General features: G+C 39.3%; 1 protein-coding gene across 3 annotated transcripts in view; it reads left to right on the top strand.

The window, feature by feature from the left end:
* The first annotated feature begins 209 nt into the window (after positions 1–209).
* ITPRID1 (ITPR interacting domain containing 1) overlaps positions 210–22,127 on the top strand; it is a 159,491-nt gene continuing 137,573 nt past the window's right edge. The window contains exons 1-3 of one of the 3 annotated variants that reach the window (XM_071215099.1): positions 210–374; positions 1,023–1,215; positions 2,749–2,874. The gene's annotated coding sequence lies outside the window, so the exon portion shown is untranslated. Of the gene's footprint in view, positions 375–1,022; positions 1,216–2,748; positions 2,875–13,296; positions 13,374–22,127 lie in introns of those variants that run through there. The other 2 variants (XM_071215097.1, XM_071215098.1) reach the window with 2 other exon arrangements.

Genomic DNA, 22,127 nt, shown 5'->3' with positions numbered 1-22,127 from the left:
GTCTGGCACAAAGGGGACCTCAAAAAATCTTGTAGGATCCATGAAGTAGAAACCTCCTCCAGTCCGGCTCATTGATCTGACAGAGCCACACTGTCCCAGTCCCCTGTTTTGGGTATTTCCTGATCCTTTCAGATCAGGAAAACAGGTTTTTCTTTAGGACCAATGGGCGTGGATTATGAAAATATTATGCAAGATTAGTCAAACATTACACTGTTTCCTTCAGGAACTATCCAGGCACACACATTCCAGGCAGATCAAGTGTGGAGCCTTTGCTGCGTGCAGGTGGATGAGGGCTGGCAGCAGGGGCTTTGATGACAGGCTTCTCTAAGGGATTGGCATTGCTGGTCCTGAGAGCTCTACCGCACCTCGAGGAGGTAAGCCTGTTGTTCATCAAGAACTTTTCTTTGTGTCAGAGCAACCTAAGTGTTTTCTCTGGTCACTGAGAAAAAACAGATACAGAAAGTCTGCCTTCCTTTCTCCCTCTTCCTAATCATAAGACTCTTCTGACTGTTCCATAACTAACAGGCTTGCGTTGGATGCCGGAGAAATTGATCCGAATGGAGTTGTTAGAAACAAATAAATGATATTAAATGCCGTTCGGGATCAAGGGATTGAAAAGTTCACTGGGAAGAGACAAAAGTAGGAGTATAAAGTTGGGGTGATTTCTGTGGGTAGGAATAGAGCACAAAAAAGCAGTCTGTAGTTGTAGGGGCTAAGAATTAACAATTAAATGGTGTGGCCCTATGAACCAACAGATTCCAAGCAAGTGTAGCAAGAGATAAGTACAGGGGTTACAAACTCCTTTGAAGCACGGTGTTCCATTTCTGGTTTCCAGCCAGTGATATTTATTGTGTGTAGCCACACATTGCAAACAAATTTTAGAATGCATAAATCAGAGTGGTATTTCAGTACCTTATCATTACAGATATAAGTTACTAATTAATGAAAGGTGCTAAACACTAGTGAAATCGAATGTTCCACTCAGACAATAAAACACATTTAATTATGTATATTTTTATTAGCAGATACTTTCCTTAAGTTGGTGAATGGTTCCCTGTCACTTCTGATTCTGATATGAGGCTGGCTCATTTCAATTACCATCACAGGGGAATTGTCAGAAGAAAGGAAGGTGGTAATTTAAAAATTCCCTATTTGTGTTTGATACTATGCAGCTAAATAATATCTTTACAGGACCATTCCTCCAACTACTACAAGGTAAGAGATCAAGAAAAGAAGGGAGTTAAGGGAAAGATGTTTTTAATGAAGTTGTTGCAGAGCTGCTTTTTCATTCTTTCCACTAAAATAAAAAAAGCATACATGGAGTTAAACACACAATGAGAGAAATGCTCTGATTTCTGTAGCAGCAGTAGAGAGGATCAGGGAGAAACAAACTGTGGTATGTCCATTCAACAGACTACCATGTGGCCTCCAAAAACTGTCAGGATTATGTGCTTGGGCATGGCATGATATCTCCATGTACCTGCAAGTGAAAAACCTGGAGGGCAATGACCGACAACAAATTTTATGATAATTACCTTGCAAGCCTGAGAATATGGGAACTCATATTTCTCACTTCATTTTATGCAGAGCTGTATTCTATAAAATGTTTGCAATGAACCAAATTGTTATGGTCTGTATATAAAGAATGACTGAAGAAGGGACATGAATGAGAGAATTAGAATAGAGCAAAGAAGCCAAGTTACAGATGGTGAGAATGTGATCAAAGTGTGAGCTTTTGGGGGGGGGGGCTGCTAATAGAATGATTTCTATCTCATTATGAGATGATAAAGGTATTGCATTAAAGAGAGAAATAGGCTATCTGTTTTGAATCATATCATTTGATTTGGATCATAGCATATATATTATTTGCTAATAATACACTAGGTTTTAATTAAACATTAAACTTTAAGTAAAGTAAAGGTTATATTAATAAAAAGGGGTATTGAGGAAAGGAAGAGGAGTACATTTGGGAACCTACTTTAATTAAAAGAAAAGAGTTGGACTCCAAGAAACATGGACATCACAGAACAACGTAGACAAGTTTCAGAGAGTCACAGAGAGATGAGGGTTGGAAAAAAAGAAAAGGAAAGGATCAGAAGATTAATAATAAATCTCACTTTATAAGAATCCTTTTTATAATGTACATAATATTTCATCACCTGGGTATCTCAAGGGACATTTAAGTGGTTTTCCAAAGTTTTTTAAAATATCATACATTCTGGTAAATAACTATTGGACATATTTTTAGAAATAAGAATTCATATGAAATCATGGACTTTTCATGTGAAAACCACCCACCCAAATTATATGACCATATTCATTTTCTACATATGTATTTTTCTGTCTTTGATGTTTGATTATGACCCTTACAAAATAATTTAAGACAACCTATAGATCTCTCAGATCTCTCACAGAGAAATATTGGGGATGGAGGGATAGAGTATGAGGTTGGCAAAAAAATGTGGTCAAGTCAGAGATGGCAGAGCTCAGAAAAAGAAAGCATCATTGCTCTGTCAGTGACACAGCTAATTGGAGCCTGAACCTAAATTTAACTCTGTATGACTAAAGTTTCTGCTCTTAAGGGAAAAAAGGTTTTGTGAATACAAACTATGACATGCTTAGGTAGCTGTCCTTAGACCCTGGTGGGTCTATTTGCACTTTTCTAAAAGGGTAGTCCTTAGAAAACCAACAAGTAGGTGGCTTCTCTCTGATGGCATGTGACTAATACTGTACAAATCTTAATTGGAGATTGCCATGAAACTTGAATCCAGCACAGGAGGACTCCACTCTGCTGGATAATGAGAGAAAGGTGGAAGCTGCGGGAGACCAAATAATGCCCAATCCCGAAGATGTTCATAAATCAGTACCAAGAAGGTATGAATAATACTACCTTATATGCCGAAAGGGACTTTACAGATGTGATTAAATTAAGGATCTTGAGATGGGGAGATTATTCTAGATTATCTGGGTTGGCCCAATGTATTTAGAAGGATTACTCCAAGAGGAGGGCAAGAAGGTCAAAGTCAGAGAGAGGATACATGACAATAGCCACAAAGGTTAGAGTGATGCACTTTGAAGACAGAGGAAAGGGCCATGAGCCAAGGAAGCAGGCAGCCTCTAGAGGCAGGAAAAAGCAAGGAAATGGATTCTCTCCTAGAGTTTCCAGAAGGGATGCAACTCTGCTGACACCTTAATTCCAACTCATAAAACCCGCTTTGGTCTCCTGCACTCCAGAAAGATAAGATAATAAATTTGTGTATTTCTAAGCCACTAAGTTTGTGATTGTTACAGCAGCAATAGGAAACTAATGTAGATGATAAAACCAGAGATAGAATCAAGGTCAACTTCACCCCTTAGTGGTCTGATTCACTTGCTACATTCTAGGAATGTATCCACAGGGAGCAATCTTTGGCCTTCAGCCTGTACTAAGCCAGGCCTGCTGAGAGAGCTGGCCTCTTAGATTGAGAAAGGTGGAAGTGGGAGTTGCATGGTAATATGTTATAACCATTGCCCTTACTTCTGCATCTACCCTTTCTCCTTTGGCTTGTTTCCAACCTCCAGGGTAAAAATGGTCCATGGGTTGGGAGAGGGAGGATGCTGGGAGACAGAGCAGAGGATAGGGAAGGAAAGTTCTTAACAGAATAGCACTTTCACGATGACCTGATGATGTAGGCACTTCATATGCTTTGCCAGTGTTCAAAGACAGTTTTCCCTTGGAACACTGTAATGGACTCTTCACGGACACTCTTCCAGCCTCCATTTTAATCTCCTCTTATGTCTGTCTACAGAGGTCTGAACAGAGAGAAAATTGATTCCACAGTTGTACAGCCATGTTAGACTAGCAGTTACATGGCCATAGGTTCCTCACCCTAAATTGGAATACATATTTTGATACGTAGCCTTACAATGGGACAAACTACTTGAAGCTGAGATTTCCAAACAATTCTGACCATGAGGGCTAATTTAAGGAAATGTTTCCTGATCCTGAATGATGAAAGGAACTAGAATTCATTTAAAACCTTTTAACATCCTGTCTCCCATATTATTTATCTAAGATGATTAGACAGAATCCTGAGCAAAGCCTGGGGAAGGGAACACAGAATCATTCTCAACATTCTAAACTTTAATTGCTAATCCAACACAACTCTGGTGAAACTATGTGGTAGGCAGAGGCCTTCCAAAGATGTCCTTGTTCTAATCCCTGGAACCTGTGAATATGTTATACTACAGAGCAAAGGGAAATTAAGGTGGCAGATGGAATTAAGGTTGATAATCAACTGACTTAATGATAGGGAGATTATCCTGGATTATCTGTTTGGGCCCATTATAGTCACAATGGTCCTTAGATGTGAAAGAGGCAGAGAGGTGTCAGTATAAGAGTGAGACAGTATAAAAGGAGTTCACCACCCATTGCTGATTTTGAAGATGCAGAGAGGAGCAGTGTGGCAAGGATTGCAGGAGGTCTCTAGAAGGTGGAAAAGGAACGGAAACAGATTCTCCCCTAGAGCTTCCAGAAGGAATGCAGCCCTGCCGATGCCTTGATTTTTTGCTCAGTAAGACCAGTTTTGGACATCTGGCATCTGGAATTATAAGAAAGTAACTTCGTATTGTTTTAAGTTACTAAGTTAGCAGTCATTTGTTATAGCCACAATAAGACACTAATACAGACTACAATAGGATCTTTTAGGTGAACTTGATCTTCGACCACAGTCAGTGTTGGTGTGGGGGTGGATAGGGGTGGGGTAACTGGAAAATGTTGCTGTGTGAGAGGTGGATGAATAACCAATATTGGAAGGGCCTTATGGTTTCACTATGAGATGTATGAGCCCTACATTGTGCTTTTCCAACAATCTTCCTTAACCTAAGTTCCAAGGAAAAAGCAGCAAGGTTAGAATGAAGCATATAAAGTAAGATGCTCACTTCATCACAAAAGGTACTTTGTGCATTTTGTAGAAAAATTGAAAAACAATTCAGCCAAGGTCTTAAGAAAGAATTATCCTTGTAGCTAATTCTTACATATTTAACCATTCTCATTTGTTCAGACCTTTGTAAATTTGCAAGGACAAATTTAATTGCAAATAATTCATTATTTAAAACCTACAGAAAAGGCTTCCTGAACCAATTCCCACAGAGCAGACACTTCCTGAATCTCAATCTTCCATCACCTTCCAAAAGATGCAAAAGAGGAATTTGGGCAAGCCACACAATCTCCCCAGAGTTCCTACTCTGTGAAATCATGCCTAATTCATTAAGACAGGCAGAGACTCTCCAATTTTAGATATGGAAGAAACCCCAGAGATGACAGTAGCCCAAAGTTCTCATCTTACACTCGAGAAAATTGAAGCAGTTGTCTAAGGCTGCACACTGCATTGCACTAGGTATGTACGCAAGACTGCACACTGTATTGCACACTGCCTATTCATCAAAAAGCACTGAAAGACCAGCCTCAGAGTAAGACTGTAGTGATGCAGAAGTGAGAGATTTGGATTTTTGGCCTCAAGAACCTTACAGTCTAGGTAGGAAGATAGGAAAATAACATTAAATTATAAACTAAAGCATAATAACAGAGGTAATCATAAAGTATTGGTTGGCCCTAAAGGAGAGGCATATATTCCAGAAAGATGGCACTCATTATGAGTACTCATTTGATCGTAAAAAGCAAAGATTTAAATATTTCCTTTTATTTTACAAAAATAATTCTGGGGGAATGGATATTGCTCAAGTGGTTGAGCACCTGCTTCCCCTGTATGAGGTCTTGGGTTCAATCCCTGGTACTTCCTAAAAATAATAATAATAATAATTCTGTTCATGGTTCATTATTTTGAAAATACAGTTTTTAAAAAATGAAGAAAATGAAAATGTCTATAATGATATCCCCCAGAGATAACCATTCTTAAAATCATGTTATATATACTTATAGAGTAATATTACGCCTATACATAAATATACACAATCATGTATCTATGTATATATTTCCATTATTTATCAATATGTATATTATACATATATACATACACATACATTTTAAGGGTATATTGCTGCTATTTGTCCTAAGGAACACAATCATAAATACATTATTTTAGAATCATTGAATGTCAGAGTTGGGTGTATATACTAAACACCTTCTAGTTTGACCACTCACTTAATAAACTTTAAAAAAATAGTTTTAGATTTACAGAAAAATTATAAAGATAGCTCAGAGAGTCACAGTATATGCCACACCCACTTACCCTTATCATTATCTTACATCAGTGTGTACATTTGTTACAGTTAATGAAATAATATTGATAGTGTTATTAACTAAAATATATGCTTTACTCATATTTCCTTCTTTTTCACCTAGCATCCTTTTCATTTCATTATTTTATCTTTTTAAAATCTTTTTGAAATTTTATTTTATTTTTAAAAAAGTTCTTTAGAGTATACAAATGTTATGTCAAAAATATAGGGGATTCCCATGTACCTCCAACACTTTTCCCCATGAAGACCATCTTTTACTATGTGGTACATTTGTTACAATTCATAAACAAATATTAAAAGTATTGCTACTAACCATGGTCTATAGTTTACGTTATGGTTTACACTTTGTACCACACAATTTTATAGGTTTTGACAAAATGTATAATAGCCTGTATCTGTCATTGCAATGTCATGCAGGATAATTCCAATGTTCCAAAAATGCCCCATGTTATACCTATTCTTCCCTCTCCCTCCCCTCAGAACCTTTGGTGACCACTGCCTTTGCATAATATTATAAGTTCTCCCATAATAATAATAATAATAAGTCTACTTTAGTCCATAGTTGCATTCCCCTTTTATGTTTGTTCATTCCTCAATCTTGACAATTTTGGGGTGATGATGCCCACTCTCCTTCCAACTGAGAGGGGGCTTAGGTCACCTGGGTCAAATGGGTGAAGCTATCTTGCTTGCAATTGTAGATACTCTCTGTCTTTTGGGATGGGTGTTGTCCATCATCACCATTTTGTTAGTTGGCCTGGGTGCTTCTGATGAACTGTAAAGTAGGTGTTGACTGCAACTCTGCTGAGATTTAGGGCTGAACCGGCATATGAACAGCCTGAAGATTTAAGTCTCTGGGACATAAATTTGACAAGTGTAGTGCTAGTTGTAGATTCACATAAAAGGGGCATAAGAACTATGTGTAGAAGAATTATAAATGAGCCTAAATCTGATACATTGGGGGGATAGGTTATCACAATTACCAAGGTAAGGAACATTGACAGGGTGCCAAGTTCTTGGGCCCTGCCTATGGTATCCAGTTGTCTCTAGAACCCTCAGGAGTCCCCCTGCTTGAAGCACTGTTTACTGTGGCAGTCAGTGAGATCCTCTTATGATGAGCATAAGTGTAATCTCTGGAATGACCTCCCAACTTAATCTGATATCTCTTAGCAATAAAAAATCATTTTTAGGGAAGCAGATGTGGCTCAAGCAATTGGGCTCCCATCTACCAGGAGGTCCAGGGTTCAATGCCCAGGGCCTCCTGGTGAAGGCAAGCTGGCCCATGTGGCGAGCTGGCCCAGGCAGAGAGCTGGCCTGTGTGGAGTGCCACCTGCAGAGGAACGATGTCCTGTGCAGGAATGCTAGCCCACATGGAGAGCTGGTACAGCAAGATGATGCAACAAAAAGAGACACAGAGGAGAGAGAGTAAGAGATGCAGCAGATCAGGGAGCTGAGGTGGTACAAGAGAAAGATCGCCTCTCTCCCACTCTGGAAGGTCCTGGGATTGGTACCTGCAGCTGCTGAAAAAGAAGACAAGCAGACACAGAAGAACACACAGTGAATGGAATGGACACAGAAAGCAGACACTGGCAGAAAGGGAGGGAGGAAGGAAAGAAGAAAGGAAGGAAGGGTCTCTTTAAAACTAAAACTCATTTTTATTTAATATTTCCCTCTTTTGATCAAGGTCTTTTTCCAAACACATGGCTAACTTGGCACTTGGTAATAATCCCTCCATGCCAGGGAGGCTTATCCTTGGGGGTCATGTCCTACACTGGGGGGAAGGTAATGAGTTTATTTGCTGTGTTTGGCTTAGAGAGAGGCCACGTTTGAGCAACAAGAAGGGCTTCAGGAGGTAACTCTTAGGCAATATATAATAATAGGCTATGTTTGAATTTCACAAGAACAAGGTTCATAATACAAGCATCAATATCAAGGGCCTGGCCTATTGGTCTGTCCTCCTTTGCTAGGCACTGCCCATGTCCTCTAGAGATTCTTGCCACTCCATGTGAATGTAGCAGGACCTAGAATAGCATCCTTTTTATGTTTCAGGATCCCAACCAAGATATCATATTATATTTTCCATCCATTGGGTTTAATTCTACCCATCTTCTGGTCTGCTTCCTTCTTCCATATGACCACCATTAATGTATAGGAAGAGAGTGAACATGTCCAATCTGGTTATTTTCCCTTAAACTAGCCTCCCTGTTTCTTTGTTCCTCACTTGAGATCCTAGCACACGAAGAATACAGTGTAAAGATTTCTATTCATTACGACTGGGCACTCATTATGGGTCAGGTACTGTGATAGGGCCCTGGTGTGGATACACTGGCTAGCAGAAACATACCCAGTTGCTTTTCTTATGGGGCTAATGGCCTGGAAAGGCAATGTCACTTACAGACGTAAATAACTTTAAGAGGGATACCCAGGAAAGAACAAGTCAGAATTCTGTTTCAATAGCATTTTATATTTATCTACCTTCTGCAATGTGGAGTGATTCCATATTATTTAAAGTTGGGTAAATGACAGACATGAATGAAGAACATTTTTATCCAGTCTTTCTTGGAAACTTTCTATTTGCTTCTGATGGGGTTTGCCTGCTTCCTCTGATTTTACTAGGCATGATTCCATGATACTAGGCTATTGGGCAGAAGTTTCAAGGGGAGCAATCCACAATAGAACACAAACTCAATTCCTGAGCAAGTTAAAAAAAAAAAGCAAAAAACAAACAAACAAAAACAATAAAAAAACAGTCTTTGGTTGGTAGTTCACAAGATATCAGGTGAATGCTTATTTACCTCTGGCATATATATATAGTGTTAGTTTGACCATATCTGAACCACATTTATCACTTTACCCAAAAATAATGGCATAGAGGAAAAGTAAGGGCTTTGCAGCTAGTAATATATATATTCAAATCCTGGTTCTTGATAGCCATATGATCTGAGGGAATGTATTTAACCTGAAACCCTCAGTTTCTTTATCTGTATAATGTGGATAGTGATTGTGAATTCACAGGGCTAATATAAATTTGACGAATGATAATGTCTGTAAAGTACCTACCAGAATGCCTGGCATTTAGTAGGTACCATATTTAGTTCCTTTCCAAGTTTGCATTAACACAGGTTTCTTTGTTAATCCAATAAGAAGGCTGGTGGGAGAACTATGTTTGCTAAATTGCAGAGAAAAGCATTCTAGTTTTAGTAATTTTGCCAAAATTTCAGCCATTTTGCTTTCTTTTCACAGGGTAGGGATGTGTGGACTTGACTCAGAGACAAATACTAGGAAAGGTGGCTATAAAGGCTTCTTTTCCTGTGTATCCCAGATAAACCCAGTTGATTTTTTTGAACTGCTAGTGGAAGAATAATGTGACAGTTTAAGATTATTTTACAAATTCCAAAGAGAGAAAGATTATATTTGTAAACTAATCTATTCTGGATGTGACACCCTTTCGATTATAATGGATTCAGTTGAGGGGCCTCTGATTAAGTTTACTTGATAAAATCAATGTAGGGTTTCTGACTGGGCTATGTCAGTAAGGCGTTCTTCAGGTTGAGTCCCTGCCCCTTTGGTGGGCTGGTATAAAGAACTATCACTCCGGGAAGCGGACTTGGCCCAATGGATAGGGCATCCGCCTACCACATGGGAGGTCCACGGTTCAAACCCCGGGCCTCCTTGACCCGTGTGGAGCTGGCCCATGTGCAGTGCTGATGCACGCAAGGAGTGCCCTGCCACGCAGGGGTGTCCCCCACGTAGGGGAGCCCCATGCGCAAGGATTGCACCCCGTAAGGAGAACCGCCCAGCGCAAAAGAAAGTGCAACCTGCCCAGGAATGGTGCTGCACACACGGAGAGCTGACACAACAAGATGACACAACAAAAAGAAACACAGATTCCCGGTGCTGCTGATAAGGATAGAAGTGGTCACAGAAGACACAGCGAATGGACACAGAGAGCAGACAACTGGGCAGAGGGGTGGGGAAGGGGAGAGAAATAAATAAAAAATAAATCTAAAAAAAAAAGAACTATCACTCAAGAAAACATTTGGGAAGAGAGAGAGCAATGTCATTTTTGATCCTGGGGTGGGAGTAAAGACTTACTGGTATCAAAGAGGGCTCTGTTTTGGACCCTTCCAAGGCACTGCACTGCTTTTGTCCCTCTCTGTACCATAGTCCTGGCTTAGACCTTAGAATATCAATTTCTCCCCACCTGGCATTCCCAGCCTCCTTGGAGTGAGTGAGGACTCTGCTCAAAGGAGCACTCAGCCACAGGCTAGCCAAGGGTGCTGGACACCGAGGCCTTTGCTACCTTGTGAGGGTGTAGTGACAGCTGGGAACCATTGAGAGCAGAGGGATGCAGTAAGAGACTTGTCCTCGGTGAGGGGGCCTTGGCTGCGTGGAAGGATGCAGTGTCATTATCACTTAAAGAACTTTCCACACAGTGACTGTTTAACTTAGTTATTATTGTCTTTTATTACCTTCAGTAAAATTCTTTTAATGTTAAAAAAAGAAAAAGTATATGGAAATATTGTCCATCTGCCTGATGTGTCCCAGAAAACTTCCCCCAAATACCATTCACTTGTGTTCTGAGGCAACATTTTATACTTCAGGTACAGCGAAGGGCAATTCACAGCATAGGCAGCTGTTTTGAATCATGGCTAGTAGACCTATTTTGTGGTTAAAAATTAGAAAGTTACCTCCATTTTGTTACTTTTCAGTCTGGCCAGATTTAAATCATTAGTTGTTAAAAAGTCATTTCAGTTTTCTTACTGATTTCCATCTCTTCTCTAGCGTGGGTACTCTAAGTCGTAAGAATGTACATTTCCTCCAGAGGGATCAGTAAAATAGCATAGTAAAGAAAGATGTTTGTCGCCAGTTGTAATGTAACTCTTAAACTTTTTTGTATTTCTTGAATTGGTCTGCTTCTAAAAAAAAACCAAAAAACTTTATTCTACTATCCTCTGTGATCTTAGCTTATTGTATATAGTATTAGAACTATTTGCTTATGAGTTTATCCAGAAAAAGATTTCTTAATGCAGGGAGAATATCTTATTTTTACATCCATAGTATCTGGAAGAGGGATAGCCCAGAGATGGTGCTCAGTAAAAACTGCTGAAATGAAGTAAAACTGAGTACAATTTTGAACCAGTGCTAGAGAAGCTTAAATCTACTAGGAGGCAGAGGTCCTGTACAAAAATCCTCGTTATAATGTTCACTATATTACATTTACAGGCAATATCTCATACATTATTCCTTTGACCTTTGCAATAATTCTGTGCAGGGAGCATCAGTAAATTAAGTATCAGCATTTTACTGATGCAACTCAGAAACAGAACTGCCCAACATCTCACAGCTAGTCAATGTTGGAAGCAGAATGGAAACCAAGTACAAAGGCCTAAGGACTTTATGCTTTTGCTTGGTCTAAAACAGCATTTCTAAACCTTGGCACTGGCATTTGGGGCATGATTCTTTGTTGTAGGTGGTTGTCCTGGGCACTGTAACATGTTTACCAGCATCCTTGGCCTCTACCCACTAGATGCCAGCAGAAGCCCCCACCCCTTTATGACAACCAGAAATGTCTCCAGACATTACCAAATGTCCCTTAGGTGAGACGACCCCCAGTTCAGAATCACTGATCTAATAGAATGCAGGATGCCGTAAGTGCTCTGGGACATGCATAGCAAAAAGAGGCGGTGATTGGGTCCCCTTCATAAAGGAGGTAGAATTTGATTTGGATCTTTAGTAGAAAGATTGAATTGACCTGGCAGGATTCATTGTGATGAGAATGAATACCAAATATTTGTCGAGCATGCATGATGTGTTAAATTTAATTCTAAGGGGGAAAATATAATAAGCATTGTTAAATGTCTTCCTAAAATGGAACACCATCTTAAAGTCCATCTAGTGGAACATAATGCCATTTGGGGACACTTAATCTCATGATATGCATTTAACAGCTAGATTTATCATATTATGTACTAAAGATTACTTAGGAAAGAATTGCCTCCCATTTATTCTTGTAGCTTACTAACCTATAAATCAGTCCCAATCATCAGTTAATTGTACTGTACATGGAGATTGTATTTTCTAGTAAGTTTCTGGCTCATTGGGAATGTTCAAAAATGTGGAGCTTTTTTCTCTGCATTTACCCAGGCCCTTGGACCTGCTTAGAAAGTATCTCAACAAACACTACAACCAATTCTCTGGCTTTGCTTGGTGGACATAGAGCAGCTGGGCTAAATCTTCTACTTTTTTATTCAGAATCATTGGAAAACTGAGAAAGGTTCTCACATCTCTGAAATAATATGCTCTCCTTCCTTGAACTAATCATTTGAAAGTGCAAAGAAGCTGTCAGTATACCCCTATTTGATCTCTGAACATGCATATAAATGTTGAGAACACGGATTTGGGAGTCAGACCTAGCTCTTCCTGAATCCTGGCTCTTCCTGTTACTAGTTGTGTGAATGGGGATATCTGTGAACCTCAGTTTTCTTATCTATAAAATAGGCATAAAAATACCTTAGACCTGAGCTTGATGAAAGGATCAAGTAAGAAAGTGTTATAAAACTTTTATCATGAGGGCTGGCGCAAGTCAATAATCAGTGGTGGCAATCATTGTCATCATCTCATCATCTTATTTTCAGCATCAGCGTTAAGCCCCAAATTCCTATGTAGGAAGGACTTGGTTGAAGTGAGAGTGGATACCTTTGAAGTTATGTTTACATAATCCTATTTATAAGACAGAATATATGTCAATTAGTCATAATAAAGGATAGAGGTCTGATGCAGATGCTAGGGTGGCCAAAGCTTCCTCCTCCATCCTTAGACTCTGTCTTTGATCACTGACGCCATCACCACCGTTATTATCCTCATCATCTGTTAGAGGTAAAGGTGAGAAGAGTAGCACAACACTTCTAGCCTAAAATTTTATGTCTTTTAAATGTGTAATAACAAAAAGGAAGTGTAGAAAGACAACATCAAAAAGCAAAACTGGTCAGACTTCAGGCAGAAGAAAGAACGCACTAACCAGAATCAATGATTCTGAAATACTGCTCTTCTGACTAGCTACATCCGTGTTGTCTGGAGAACCTAACAATAATGCAGACCTACTGATGAAAAACTCTTCTTCCAGCCTCAAAACTGTGAGTTAATAAATGCTTGTTGATTAATCCAACTCATCATATGGCATTTGTCATAGTCACCTGGCAAAATATGACAAAACCTTAGTGTCTTTATCTCTGCAATCCCACTACTGGATTCCAGTGTAGATCCAAAGTGACTGAGGTTATGAGAATCACTTGCTTTTTAAATATATGGAAAAGTCACTGCATCACTTTCCCAATCTCACCTGCCATCTGCCTCACCTCACACTAACTAGAGCACCTCTCATTTGAGTTTATTTCCTCTCTCCCCTACCTTCTTGGCTAACTCCTATTCTTCTTTAGGATCAAGCTTAGACTCTCCATTTTCCTGGATACATTCCTCAAACCCTCAAAGCTGACTCAGTGCTCCACATATGAGCTCCCACAGAATTCTTTATTTTTCCCAAGAAATACCTAGCAACTTGTCATTTTGGATTTATTTCTTTGCGACTTCCATTCGACCCTGAATTACTTCAACTTGCTTTAAGTACCTCTTTGTCACTAAAGATGATATTCTTCCATATGCTGGAGGAGAGGCCTGGAAGGCAGTATTCTATTGGGAAGGTTTTCTTAGAATAGGAATGTTTTGGCTATGAATTACCCATTGTTTCACAGACCTCGTCATATATGATATCACAGTGCATACATTTTCATGAAGATAGCCTTGTTTTCAAGATTGCATTGTAATCAGTGATGCACAGTGATGCATCTTTGTGAATTAGCCATGCCTCTGTAGAAGAAATTGATTTTCCCAGATCATTCCAGTAAGGACTAGGTTTAGATTGGTTCCTGATAAACTTAATCCATTCTTGTGCGTGCGAATCCATTTTAAGTAGAATCTTTTGATGAGATTATGTCAGTTAAGGTGTGACCTAACTCCATCAGGATGGATTTTTTTTTTTTTTTTTTTTTTTAATTTTTTAATTTTTTATTGAATTTGTAATAATATTACATTAAAAATATATATGTGAGGTCCCATTCAACCCCACCCCCCCACCCCCCCTCTCCCCCCCCCCCCCCAACAACACTCGTTCCCATCATCATGACACATCCATTGGATTTGGTAAGTACATCTTTGGGCACCTCTGCACCTCATATACATTGGTTCACATCATGGCCCATACTCTCCTCTATTCCATCATGTAGGCCCTGTGAGGATTTACAATGTCCGGTGATTACCTCTGAAGCACCATCCAGGGCAGCTCCATGTCCCTAAGACGCCTCCACCTCTCATCTCTTCCTGCCTTTCCCCATACCCTTTGTCCATTATGTCCACTTTTCCCAATCCAATGCCACCTCTTCTATGTGGACACTGGATTGGTTGTGTCCATTGCACCTTTATGTCAAGAGGAGGCTCAGATTCCACCTGGATGCTGGATGCAATCCTCCCATTTTCAGTTGTAATCACTCTAGGCTCCATGGTGTGGTGGTTGTCCTTCTTCACCTCCATCTTAGCTGAGTGTGGTAAGTCCAATAAATCAGATTGTAGGTGCTGGAGTCTGTTGAGGCTCAGGATCTGGCTATCACATTGTCAGTCCAGAGATTCAAATCCCCTAAATATATCTTAAACCCCAACATTAACTGCACCTCCAGCACATTAGCATGAAAGTCTTATGAAGGGAGATCCCATCTGAGTCCAGATTCATCACACATAAACACCATTTCCAAAGAGGGGCCATCTGCCCTGGTAGTTAACCCCATCGGCCATGACCATAACTCCCATGGGTCTCTTTAGCCCTCAAAGGAACCAATATCTGGGGGTTGTATCTGCTTTATCTGTCTCTCTGACTCTGCTCAGTTGTGCATGAGGGCAAACCTTCTGCCAGCCTCCAGACTCTTTTTTAGAAACTCGTAGCCATATAAACTCATTTCTCCTTTCCATTTCCCCCTTACTTTAGGTCAAACAGCATTTTAAAGTCATGGTATTTTATGTAGACATGGATATTCTGCTGATCCGCATTGAACCTTCCATATAAGGTCATTTTCCAGTTGCATCATCAGTTGGTAGTTGATAGTGGTCCCTCGTTGCCAGGGAGGCTCATCCCCGGGTGTCATGTCCCACGCTGGGGGGAAGGCATTGCATTTACATGCTGAGTTTGGCTTCGAGACTGGCCACATTTGAGTAACATGAAGGCTGACAGAAGGGAATTCCCAGGCACAAAGTTGCTCTAGGCCTTGTTATTATTTTGGGTTTATCAGCTCACAAGCATAGTCATTAGTATCAGGGGCTCACTGTTGAACCCTCACTCCCTCCCGGTCCCCACCACTGTACCTGGGAGACTGTCGCTGCTCCCCTAGGGACCACGACAGAGCACCACTGGCCGGGAACCCAGTACCCCCCCTACTGTGGTTTTTAATTGTTGCCACTATGAGTATATCCAAACATTACCATGCACCCTGGACATATGTTCTGTACAGCTCCCTGTCAGTCATATATCATCTGTCATTGGTATCCCATACCAGTATCCCTCCATTGCCATTGTTGAAACACTCTGTGATCCAGAACTCCCCGAAATTTGAAGCCCAATATAATGTCATGGTCCCTTACTAGGGAATGGCATATAGCGATGAGTTTAAAGGATAGATAAAGAACTTGGATAAAGTTAGATAAAGAACTTAGATAAAGAATGTTGACTTGAAAAAATTCCACATCCTATTTCCCCCCCCCCCCCCTAATTATTCAGCTTTTCTTCACAGGAGTCCTAGACCACAGCAATGTATATATATAATATACAGCACTCCCACACATCCACCAGAAAACCTTTTCCCTTCCACAGTGATACTCTTACGCCCTATTCATATCATATTTACTTAAAGTGATGTACAGAGTCTGAGACATTAGCTTTCTAACAAGGTGACATCTGTATTTACATTATGGTGCATACTTTAGGATACACAGTTCTTTACATTTTTAGTTATCCTATGTTTTACATTATGGTTTACATTATCAGTCTGTCATCTCCTATATGTTATGGTGTAATATTACATGTTTTATATCCATCCTTGTGTACTCTCAAGAAACTCCTCTCTTACCCCCCATTTACTTTGGTTCCACACATTTAACGTCCATTTTCCCTTCCACCTTAGTGCCCTCAGTGATAGCCAACCTCCGTTTCCTGAGGAGCCACTTCCAGAGATAGATGGAATAGTGTTCAGGGCCTAACTTGCTCAACTGCCCCAATGCCCTGGGATCCACCCTTTCTCTCGAGGGATACAGTTCCCTCTATTGGATGGCATTAGTCCTCCCCAGGATGTGGGTCCACCCCCACTCTCACTACTTGGGTTTCTACCCCATGGTGTCACCCACTCTGGCAGAATGAGCATTTAGACATTCCCCAGGAGCCCGTCCTGCATCAGACCCTCCCCTCCGAGCATTCTAAACAGGTAACCCTCTTTATTATATTTTGATATGATTTTCTCGGCATTTTACTCTCCACCAACACCTGACCCTCTCCTGGTTCGTATGCTACCCCTCCCTCCCCCCACTTTTGGGCAACGTTACCCACCCGTCCCTCCCCAGCCACCCTCAAACCCGCAAAGCCCCAAGCAAAGGCAACCCCTTGCCCCCCTTTTATCTCTTCTTTGTGTTCATACTTACCACCATCTCGTCTTAAATTCCACCCCTGCAGACATCGGCTCATATCCTTCCTCCACCCTCCGATTTCCTGCAAGCCTATCGTTCAGTCTCTTGCTATCTAGGGCAGCTTGTTTATTTCATATAGTAGTATTCCATTGTGTGTATATACCACATTTTATTGATCCACTCGTCTGTTGATGGGCATTTGGGTTGATTCCAACTTTTGGCAATAGTGAACAATGCTGCTATGAACATTGGTGTACATATATTGGTTTGTGTTCTTGTTTTCAGTTCTGCTGGGTATATTCCCAGCAGTGGTATTGCTGGGTCATATGGCAAATCTATGGCTAGTTGTTTGAGAAACCGCCATACTGTTCTCCAGAATGGTTGGATCCTTCTGCATTCCCACCAGCAGTGGATGAGTGTTCCCCTTCCTTCACATCCTCTCCAGCACTTGTATTCTTCTGTTTTTTTCATAGCTGCCAATCTTATGGGTGTAAGATGGTATCTCATTGTGGTTTTGATTTGCATTTCCCTGATAGCTAGAGATTTGGAGCATTTTTTCATGTGCTTTCTTGCCATTTGTATTTCTTCTTCGGAGAAGTGTCTGTTTAAGTCTTTTTCCCATTTTTTAAATGGATTGTTTATCTTTTTATTTTCAAGATGTAGGAGTTCTTTATATATGCAAGTTATAAGTTTCTTATCAGATATATGATTGCCAAATATTTTCTCCCACTGTGTGGGCTCCCTTTTTACTTTCTTGACAAACTCCTTTGAGGTGCAGAAGGCTTTAATTTTGAGGAAGTCCTATTTATCTATTAGTTCTTTTGCTGCTCGTGTTTTTGGTGAGATATTCATAAATCCATTACCTATTACAAGGTCCTGTAGATGTTTCCCTACACTGCTTTCTAAGGTTTTTATGGTCTTGGCTCTTATATTTAGGTCTTTGATCCATCTTGAGTTGATCTTTGTATAAGGTGTGAGATGGTAATCCTCTTTCATTCTTCTACATATGGCTATCCAGTTCTCCAGACACCATTTGTTGAATAGGCCACTCTCTCCCAGTTGAGAGGGTTTGGTGGCTTTATCGAATATTATGTGGTTGTATATGTGAGGTTCTATATCAGAGCTTTCAATTCGATTCCATTGGTCTATATGTCTCTCCTTATGCCAATACCATGCTGTTTTCACCACCGTAGCTTTATAGTATGTTTTGAAGTCAGGGAGTGTGATTCCTCCAATTTCGTTTTTCTTTTTCAGTATGTCTTTGGCTATTCGGGGTCTCTTTCCTTTCCAAATAAATTTCATAGTTAGTTTTTCTAGTTCCTTAAAGAAGGCTGCATTGATTTTTATTGGGATTGCATTGAATGTGTAGATCAATTTTGGTAGGATAGACATCTTAATAATGTTCAGTCTTCCTATCCATGAACAAGGAATAGTCTTCCATTTATTTAGGTCTTCTTTGATTTCCTTGAACAATCTTGTATAGTTCTCAGTGTATAAGTTCTTTACCTCTTTAGTTAAATTTATTCCTAAGTATTTGATTTTTTTATTTACTATTGTGAATGGTATTTGTTTCTTGATTTCCTCCTGATCTTGCTCATTATTGGTGTACAGAAATGCTACTGATTTTTGCGCATTGATCTTATAACCTGCGACTTTACTAAACTCATTTATGAGTTCTAGAATCTTCGTTGTAGATCTCTCAGGGTTTTCTATGTATAGGATCATGTCATCTGCAAATAATGAAATTTTGACTTCTTCCTTTCCAATTTGAATGCCTTTTATTTCTGGTTCTTGCCTCAGTGCTCGAGCAAGTACTTCTAAGACAATGTTAAATAGGAGCGGCGACAGTGGGCATCCTTGTCTTGTTCCTGAGTTTAGAGGGAAGGAGTCTAGGATTTCTCCATTGTAAATAATATTGGCTTTAGGTTTTTCATATATACTCTTTATCATGTTCAAAAAATTTCCTTGTATTCCAATCATTTGGAGTGTTTTTATCAAGAAAGGGTGCTGTATTTTGTCAAATGCTTTTTCTGCATCAATAGATATAATCATGTGATTTTTTTCCTTCAATCTGTTTATATGGTGTATTACGTTGATTGATTTTCTTATGTTGAACCATCCTTGCATACCTGGGATGAATCCCACTTGGTCGTGGTGTATAATTCGTTTAATGTGTTGTTGAATACGATTAGCAAGTATTTTGTTAAGTATTTTTGCGTCTAGGTTCATTAGAGAAATTGGTCTGTAATTTTCCTTTCTTGTGATGTCTTTGTTTGGCTTTGGTACTAGGGTAATGTTGGCATCATAGAAGGAGTTGGGTAATGTTCTTTCTGTTTCGATGGTTTGGAATAGTTTCAGCAGGATTGGTGTCAGTTCTTTCCGGAATGTTTTATAGAATTCACCTGTGAAGCCATCTGGCCCTGGGCTCTTCTTAGTTGGGAGATTTTTAATAACTGATTCTATCTCTCTGCTTGTGATTGGTTTGTTAAGATCATCAATTTCTTCTTTTGTCAATATGGGCTGTTTATGTGTTTCTAGGAATTTGTCCATTTCCTCTAGATTGTCATTTTTGTTGGAATATAGTTTTTCAAAATATCCTCTTATGATAGTCTTTATTTCTGTGGGGTCAGTGGTGATATCGCCTTTCTCATTTCTTATTTTGTGAATTTGCATCTTCTCTCTTTTTTTCTTTGTTAGTGTTGCTAAAGGTTTGTCAATTTTGTTAATCTTCTCAAAAAACCAGCTCTTGGTCTTGTTTATCTGTTCAAGTGCTTTCTTATTTTCTATTTCATTTAGTTCTGCTCTTATCTTTGTTATTTCCTTCCTTCTTCTTCCTGTTGGGTTACTTTGTTGTTGTTTTTCTAATTCCTTCAAATGTGCAGTTAGTTCTTCAATTTTTGCTCTTTCTTCTTTTTTGATATATGAATTTATGGCTATAAACTTCCCTCTCAGTACTGCTTTTGCTGCATCCCATAAATTTTGGTATGTTGTGTTATCATTATCATTTGTTTCAAGGTAGTCATTGATTTCTTTTGAGATTTCCTCTTTGACCCACTGTTTTTCTAAGAGTGTGTTGTTTAATTTCCAAATCGTGGTGTGAAATCTGGGCTTCTTTCCCTTGCAAATCTCCAGCTTGACTCCACTGTGGTCAGAGATAATGTTTTGTATGATTTCAATCTTTCTGAATTCGTTCAGCCTTTCTTTGTGGCCTAGCATATGATCTATCTTGGAGAATGATCCATGTGCGCTTGAGAAAAATGTATATCCTGCTGTGTTTGGGTGTAGCGATCTATATATGTCTATTAGATCGAGCTCCTCTAATATACTATTCAGATGTTTTGTGTCTTTGGTGATTCTCTTTTGAGATGTTCTGTCCAGAATTGATAGTGGTGTATTAAAATCCCCCACTATAATTGTAGATGTATCTATTCTTTCACTTAGTTTTTCCAGCGTTTGCCTGACGTATTTAGAGGCACCCTTGTTAGGGGCATAGATATTTATGATTGTTCGATCTTCTTGACAGATTTTCCCTTTGACTAAAATGTAGTATCCTTCTTTGTCTCTCACAATTGTTTCACATTTAAAGTCTATTTTGTCTGATATTAATATAGCTACTCCTGCCTTTTTTTGGTTATTGTTAGCTTGTATGATTGTTTTCCAGCCTTTCACTTTCAATCTCCATGCGTCTCTGGGTCTAAGATGTGTCTCTTGTAGACAGCATATGGATGGGTCATATTTCCTTATCCAGTGTCCCAGTCTGAATCTTTTGATAGGTGAGTTTAATCCATTGACATTCAGTGTTATTACTATCAAGGAATTATTTGTGTTAGCCATATTTTGATTGGATTTGTGTTTGTCATATTTTGTTTGTATATTTTTTTTTGTCTTTTTTTGTTGTTGTTGTTGGTCTTATACTCTCCTCCAACTTTGCCTTTCCTGTTTTTTCCTTTCTTCCTGCAGAACTCCCTTTAGAATTTCTTGAAGGGGAGGTTTCTTGTTGGTATACTCTTTCAGTTTCTGTTTGTCTGCGAATATTTTGAACTCTCCATCATGTTTGAATGCTAGTTTAGCTGGATAGAGTATTCTTGGTTGGAAATTTTTTTCCTTTAGTACCTTGACTATATCATACCACTGTCTTCTTGCCTCCATGGTTTCAGAAGAAAAATCAGCACTTAATCTAATTGAGCTTCCCTTGTATGTGATGGTTTTCTTTTCTCTTGCTGCTTTTAGGATCTTCTCTTTGTCTTGAGCATTGGATAATTTGACAAGTATATGTCTTGGGGTGGGCCTGTTGGGGTTTATGACTTGTGGAGTGCGCTGTGCTTCTTGGATATGTACATCTGTCTCTTTCAGTAGATTTGGGAAGTTTTCAGTCATTATTTCCTGCAACACTCTTTCTGACCCCTTTCCCTTCTCTTCACCTTCTGGAATGCCTATAATACGTATGTTTGAGCGTTTTGCATTGTCATTCAGGTCCCTAAATCCTAATTGGATTTTTTCTATCTTCTTATTGACCCCTTCTACTATCTGTTTGATTTCTGATGTACTGTCTTCCACATCACTAATTCTCTGCTCTGTCTCTTCTAGTCTGCTGATATTTGCTGCAAGTGTATTTTTGATTTCTTGAACTGTGGTGTTCATTCCCATCATATCTGTTATGTTTTTGCGTATGTCTGCAATTTCCCCTCCAAGTGATGTCTTCATGTTGTTAACCTCTTTCATTACTGCATCAATTTTGTCGGTGATAAATGTTCTGAGATCTTTCATTGCTTGTGCCAAGTTTTGCTCCCCTTCGTGATTATTGGTTTGTTGATTGGATTCAGCCATGTTTTCCTGATTATTGGTTTGGTTCGTAGATTTTTGTTGCTTTCTGGTCATCTCTTTATTTTGACGAATTTAATCAGTTCCTTAGCTTCTTTGTCTGCTCTTGGAGGTTAATTAGTTGTTATTTTTGCACAGGTGTTATATCTTCTCTTTGTCACTTTTATCTTCTTATTCTAGTTACTTGTTGTTGGTTAAGTTCACTTTAGAGGAAAGTATTAGTGTTGGGGAAAGGCAATTGTGTAAGCAAGGGAAAAGTGTAAAGTTGTATTGGTGATGTATGTTAATAAAGCAGGAATATGAGATCTGGAAGGATGGAGGTTAGATTCATGTAGATTGTATAGAGTTAT

This window comes from Dasypus novemcinctus, chromosome 5 (assembly GCF_030445035.2).
Source record: "Dasypus novemcinctus isolate mDasNov1 chromosome 5, mDasNov1.1.hap2, whole genome shotgun sequence".
NCBI lineage: Eukaryota > Metazoa > Chordata > Mammalia > Cingulata > Dasypodidae > Dasypus > Dasypus novemcinctus.
This window is presented reverse-complemented; position numbering and strand designations above follow the sequence as displayed.